Below are 7,408 nucleotides of genomic sequence, written 5' to 3'. Positions count from 1 at the left end.
TTCTGTTTCCCTTCCTTACAATAAGAATGGCTTCTTGACAGTCACCCTACCACTGAGAACATTTCTGATGAACAGTAGGATCAGCTGAAGGGCAAGGGCACCTCTCAGGTCCTGAGGAGGACATGACCTTCAGATTCTGTTCATGTACCGTAAGTAGTTTTCTTATTTATTCTTATTTTGGCCTCCACTTGTCCAGTTTCCCCAGGTTTATAAGGACATACTGCAACCCAAGCAGAGATATACGCAGTTTACTAGTAATTGCTCCTTGAAAGTCACCTTGATGGTGCAAAACTACCATTTTATGTCTGTCAGACCGTTTGGAACTTTGTGCAGATTAACTTAAAGACAAGGGAACAAATTCTATGATTTGTGTGACAGGCTGTTAAGTGCCCAAAGATAAAATTTTGAACTAGCCCATTGCTAAGTTGTCTGTTATGAGTAGACTCCATTTGACTCGTCTAACATCCATTGATTCACATCAAAAGAAACAACAAAAAACACAGCAAAAAATTGTCGTCCAAGGAAACATTAGCATCAGTATAAAAATACACATGCAGTAACAGATATACAACATTCCCCAACAAATCTTGGAAGTAAGAAACAAGAATCTTCAAATATCGACAGCTTTGCGGTACTGGCAGGCAGATTTACCAGCTTCTCTCCTTCTCTCCATTTCTCTGTAGTCACCTGCTCTCTGATAATACCAAAGATTGTCTCATAGAAGTGACACCAATCTGAATTTCCTGCAGTGCTAAATGACAGCAGGGATTACAGCACAGCAAATCTGGCTTTAAAAAAAAGCAGCAGGCAGGTTTCAATCCTGTAATTACTTTCCAGTACTCTGAATCCTGCTGCATGCTGCACCACCTCTCACTTTGGTAATCTACAAAGCTAAGAGGAAGCTACAGCTCTCTACACATATCATGTTTTGGCTGTCAGTGTTTTCTAGCTGTGCTTGACTGAAAGGGGGAATGGGAGGGGAACACCTGGAAGGAACTGGGACCAGCTTCAAAGCAAAAACAACAGTTTCCTCCTTTCCTGCTCTGCTCTTGGACACTTTTACTAATGTGGCCTGAATACGCAGTCATAAAAATGCTGATCATCTGAGTCCTGTTTTGATTCTTAAACTGTAGGCGGGCATCTCGCAAGAACGTGGGGCTGAACAGGAGGAGAGAAGCAAGGAGGGAGTTTCCTGTTAGAAATGAAATGTGGCCACAAGCTGTAATGTAACAAGAGTAGTCGACAACAGTCATGACCAGAGGTTACTGTAGGACAAAGTGCTGCACTGCTCTTTAAAACAGAACAGTATGGCCTTTGAAAAGCTATAGATTTATTATGATCAGTAAATGGGACCAGAACATTTGTCTCATAAAGCTGAAGAACACAGAGGAAGGCTATCTCAGTAGATAGCCTGCAGCAATTCTTTGTGACTGTTAACAAGAAACTTTTATTGAAGACTACTTCTTTTATTCCTTCTTACCTTCTTTCATTCATCACCCAGCCTAGCTGGAAACTAAATAGAATTCATGTAGGAATAAAAACACAGTTTAAGGAAAGATTAGTGTTTAACAACTGTGTAATTTAAGAGGATCTGTGAAAAATAGACAACACAAGTGAAAGTCATTGATCTGAATACACTACGCAGCAAACTGATCAAACCTAGGTAATAAGGATAATTTCAAGTGTGAAATTAATATGTTTTGCAGATTCTGAAATCATACAGAGGATTTACATACAGATGACGTCATGCGCATGGCACTCACGACCTGTCTGCCATATTGGACGTAATCATCACTAATCCATTGTTTACATAGAAATTATCACTACTTTTCCCTCACAACGCCTACATTCTGCTGTGGGGTTAGGTGCTGTAATCATCAAGGACAATCAAGGACAGAAGGAAAATCTTTTTTTAATCAGTTTCATGCTTTTTAGATAGAAGAATATGAAAAAAAACCTAATTAATGAATAAAGGCACCAGTATCTGTTTCAAACAATATGTACCATTTAAAGTGTTTACGTTTATATTTTCATTATTTCTTTCTATTTTTTTTTCTCGTCTTCTTCATCTGCCTCCTCCAGCACAACTCTCGCCTTCTCATCTCCATTTCATCCTCTTCCTCCTGAACTAAAGTTAAAGTTCTAACATACGAGGTTTCATATGAACATACTTATTTGATCTTGATATTACTGCAATTAGTTATTGTCAGCAGATCAGGCATGTGACCCTCTCGTCTCTGGACAGGTAACAAGAGATGGCTAAACGACAATGTAACAAGCTAACCATGCAAGCTAGTCATGCGAGCTAACATTAGCCTCTAGCATCCTAAAACTTAATTTCTCTCCGATTAACAGTATGATTTCACTCTCACATCACAAGAGTTTATTTGCTAAGTACGAGTCTACCCACGTCAAATCCATTTCAAAAAAAGTTTCAGTAACAGCCGTGAATACCGGTGAACAGGAGCTAACAGCAGAACACACTGATGGAAAATTATGGCTATCCATATGCCTTTGCCCAGTTTCTCCAAATAACAATCAAGATGCTTATCAAGAAAATGTTGTACTTCCTCCAAGAGAGTATATGTTTACTATGTTTAGTAAACATAGTAAACATATACTCTAGAGCAATGTATATGTTTATGAGGATATGTTTATTTGTTTAGTCACTTAATATAGTTTATCTCGTTTAATGAGTTTTTCCACTATATTTCAGGATTATTACACATGCAAAATGGCCGACAAGTTAATGTCACATGTAGGGTTGCCAACTCTTAACTATCAAAAAAAGGACACTCTGGCCTGCCAGAAGCACAATGCACAGTCAGCTGGCCATAGTGTAAATAGGAACTGTATGTTCATATTCGTACAATATAAATGCAGTACAGTGTTGGTATTCAGTTTAATCAAAACCTCATCTGAAACAATACAGAAAAATACAGTAAATGATAACCGAAATCACATGGTCATTTCCTTTGAAAAATAAGCAAAAAAGACAAAATAGGGGCTTCAGTCACCCAGTTTATTAAGCAACTGGGACCAAACGGCACCTTATTTTTATGAATCACACATCTGGTGCACATCCTCACATCACATCCACACCACCATAAGTGCCCCCCCTCCCATGTATTCATTGAAATGTGACTGTTTGTGTGAATAGTGTCTTTTGTCCTGAACCTGGTTCTGCCAGAGGTTTCTTCCTGTTAAAAGGGAGTTTTTCCCTCCCACTGTCGCCAGGTGAATTTTCATAGGGGTCATCTGATTATTGGGGTATTATTGCAGGGTTTTTACCTTACAATATAAAGCACCTTGAGGCAACTGTTCTTGTAATTTGTCAATATATAAATTAAACTGAATTAGATCAAAGTGCTTAGGCACAGGTAAAAGCACGAAGGTGTGTGATTGGGTGAATGAAGCTTGTAGCAAAAAGTTCTGAGTGTTCAGTTGGGGTAGAAAAGCACAAGACCATTTACCACAACAACTGTAGACCTTTGCTTCTTCCACTGTCCTCTAGTGACAAAAAATGTATTTAATAATAAAAGCTGGGTTTGCTTCAGTGTCAAATGTTAAAATAATGTAAGGCTTCTGTGGGATTCAGCAGTCTTACTCCTGAAATCTAGATGTTCACACTGAATCATGTGACAGGGACCAAAAATAAAACACAAAACTCATTACAACTGATTTTGTCATGTCTTCAAAGCTCTTAGACTCTCATTGACAGACAAGCCTTTTTCTGGCATCCAGAAATATGAGGTTATTGTAATCCTACACAAGATATTAATTAGGGCAATTCATATAGAACAGATTTCTCCTTCAACTGCGAATGAGTCACTCACCCGCCAAGTCAATCCAGCTCCACCACTCTATAAATAATCACCCTCTGGTCTTCGACTGCTTCGCATTTATGTCTGAATAATGCTGGTATTTGTTTTAGCTAAATATGCCAGCTAGGTCTGATACTGTACTCTTTCTCTCCAGCCCGAGGTGTATACAACACCTCAGATGGTTTTTTTCTTGTAATAACATAATGCTGTTTTGTTTTTTCAATTTTTATTATTATTATTTTTTTTAATTTAATATTTTTTAAATGCAGTTAGGCTACGTTTAGCTGTATGTTTGCTTTCTGACAACATCAGATAATAACAGATGAATGTCCACAATAACAAGACTAGAATCTGTGCAGGGCTCACTGATGGTACTGTGACTGTTAGGATACGCTGCCACTTGGTGGTTAATCTGACAACATGCAGCTTCTGGACGTGGAGGTATATTGTTTTTTGTTGCTAATGATGTTCTGTGTTGATAGAAAATCCAAAATGATGTTTAACATGGTTCTTTTTTACAAATTGCTTTTTGTATAATTTGTATACACACAAAATATAATATTGAAATTGTAATATTTAGACTCAATCAACTCTTTTTTTTGGTACACCTTGCTAGAACTAGGCTGGATCTACTTGTACCTATAATTGGCTTAGTTCTTCATGGCACAGATTCAACAAGAGGTTGAAAGTTTTCCTCAGATATTTTGGTGCATAATAATCATAGCATCACACACGTGTGCTATTGCTCACGTGTGTGATGCTCACATGTGCTCACATCCCAAAGGGTACTACGGTGCTATTTTGGATCGAGTTCTGGTGACTGTGGAGGCTATTTGAGTACATTAAATTCAGTGTTATGTTCAAGAAACAAGTTTAAGATAATCTAAGGTTTGTGACATGATGTCTGCATCCAGCACCCTGCTGAAACAGCCACCAAAAGATTGATACACTGTGTTCATAAATGGATGGCCAGCAACAATACTCAGGTAGGCTGTGGTATTTAAATGATGCTCAGTTGGTACTAAGAGGCCCAGAGTGTGTCATGAAAATATCCTGCACATCATTACACCACCAGCTGCCTTAAATGTTGATACAAGGCTGGATGGATTGAGTACTTTATGTTGTGTCTGCCAAAATCAAGATTCTTTAGCCTTGGCTGCAATTTAATGTTGATTGAGAGTCCGTATGAATTACAGTCTCAGTTTCTAGATCTTAGCTGACAGGAATGACAGTGGCCTGGTGTTCTCCACTGTGGCCTATCTTCTTCAAGATTGTAGATCTTGTGGGTTCAGAGATGTTTTGCATATCTTGGTTGTAATGAGGAATTATTTCACTTCCTGTCAGCTGAAAATAAGCCATTTTCTTCTGACCTCAATGGATAATTTCTCTTTTTCAGACCACTCTTAAAGAGATGGCTGGAGTAGATCAGCAGTATGTACGTTCAGACTGCCATGGATATTTATTTGAGTGTTAAAAACAGGAAAAACTGCCCACAGCAGCCACGTTCTGTGTTTCTTTTTTTAATCTTTGATTATTTTTCCACTTCCTCTTCTTGGTAAATTCTGCTGTCACTTCCTTTGCTGCTCATGTCCACTTTTCAACTGATCAGCATTCTTTCTGTTGCCTAACATCATATGCATCTGGCTCAGTTGAAGGCCCGCACACATGGACTGTGAATAGCCAGTCTATGTGTCAAATACATGCATTGCTGTGAAAAAGTATTTGCCCCCTCGTACCAGGGTGACCGGCCTCTAGCGGGGTTGACTTCTTGTTGCCTCCGGTCCTCTGGGACTTTTTGGCCCTGGGCACCCCATCTAGGGCCTCCCTCCTTCTCCTGCTGGGATGGGTGTGCAGTTGTCTTCGGTACTCTTGGGGGCTGCTGTTGTCCTGGTTCCTGTTTGCATCTCTATCTGCCTCTGGCTCCTGATGAGCCAGAGGCAGACACTCTCGCTTTCTCTCTCTGAAGATTTCATAGCCCAGGGAATATAGGCCATAGGCCATTAAAATTTCCCAACGCCAGTGTCTGCATGTCACTGTAAAGTTCTTCCTCCCCACTGTTGCCAAGTACTTGCTCTCTCTTATATTGTAGTCTTTAATTGAAATTCAATTTGAATAAAGAGACCATTTAAATGGTACACTTTATTACAGGCAATATGTGTTAAACAGATGATAAAGTACCCACTCCACATATAAGAGTTTATTTATTTTTTTAAAACAGTCCCACAAACATAAATCAGAGACACATTGTAACTATTCTGAGAGTTTTCAGTTTGAATTTGGATGCAATTACAGTTGTGACAGACTCAAGCAGATTGTTCCAGAGGCACAGGGTTTTCAAATCTTTGAAATTATTCTCAGCTTGTGAAATAAATAATATTTTTTATATAGATTTTAGTAAAAAGTCCTTACTTATATCTTTGTAAAATAGCTTGAAGTTAAGATTACTGCCTCAAATAGCTTAAATGTGCCCAAATGGGATTATTTATTTTGTAGTAGCACAAAACAAACACATGACCAAGTATTAAACAGAAAGTATGTAAGAGAGAGAGTGAAAAACCCCTCTTTGGTACCCTGCAGGAAATAAGGGGAACACTGTGTAGGGGTTAAGTCTGCAGTTGTGAATAGCATGACTCTGCTTCCACATTCTCACTTTTTTTTGCTATTAGATTTAATTACTTAGCAGTGCATTGGTGGATTTTTTTTTTTTTTTTTTTACCAAAAGGAACTACAATGTCACTCAGCAGCACAATTCCATAAGAAACTGGGGAATATACAGTGGTGTGAAAAAGTGTTTGCTCCTGTCTGGATTTCTTTTTTTGTATGTCTGTCACATTTAAATGTTTCAGATCATCAAACAAATTTAAATATTAGACAAAGATAAAACAAGATAACACTTCTAAATGAAGCTGTTTATTATTAAGAGGAAAAAATCCAAACCTACATGGCGCTGTGTGAAAAAAGTCTGTATTACACACTCAACGTTATGAGACGTTTGTTTTCATTTCTTTTTAAATTTGATTTGGACTTATATTATTATCTGTAAGAGCAATACGTTGACTACTACACAGAAGTAGCCCACTGCTATTTGGAACTTTTAGGTAAAACAATAACGTGACACCAAGGGTCAAGACGAGCCGGTGAAGGCTACTTTTCAATGTGTAAAAACTGAGTGGACACAATCCCTTTTTTCATGTAATTGCCTTGCGATTTCTGCTGTGGGGATACCAGCAGTACTGCGAACTGTGAGTAGAAACGTGTCATTTCCACAGCTTAAGTTGTTTAAATCACAAGTAAGTAAAGTACTATTGTTGTTTAGCCACAGAATATATAAATTAACTACAATGACTTTGACATATAACGACAAAGGAAGTGAGCTCAGCGTGAGTTTAATGACGCATTAACGTGCTTTTGGTAGAGCAGGAATTTTTGCAACCAAAAGCAGGTGCGAACGCTGAAGATTGCACGGTATAACTTTTAAGCCGATTTAATAATAACGCTGCTAACATTAAAGGCATATCCAGCAAGAAAAGCGACTATTCTTACACTAGTTTCGTAACTCGAAGGCGTTTGGTGCTCAGTTTCTA

Source organism: Oreochromis niloticus, linkage group LG5, assembly GCF_001858045.2.
Source record: "Oreochromis niloticus isolate F11D_XX linkage group LG5, O_niloticus_UMD_NMBU, whole genome shotgun sequence".
In the NCBI taxonomy this organism is placed as follows: Eukaryota; Metazoa; Chordata; class Actinopteri; order Cichliformes; family Cichlidae; genus Oreochromis; species Oreochromis niloticus.
This window is presented reverse-complemented; position numbering follows the sequence as displayed.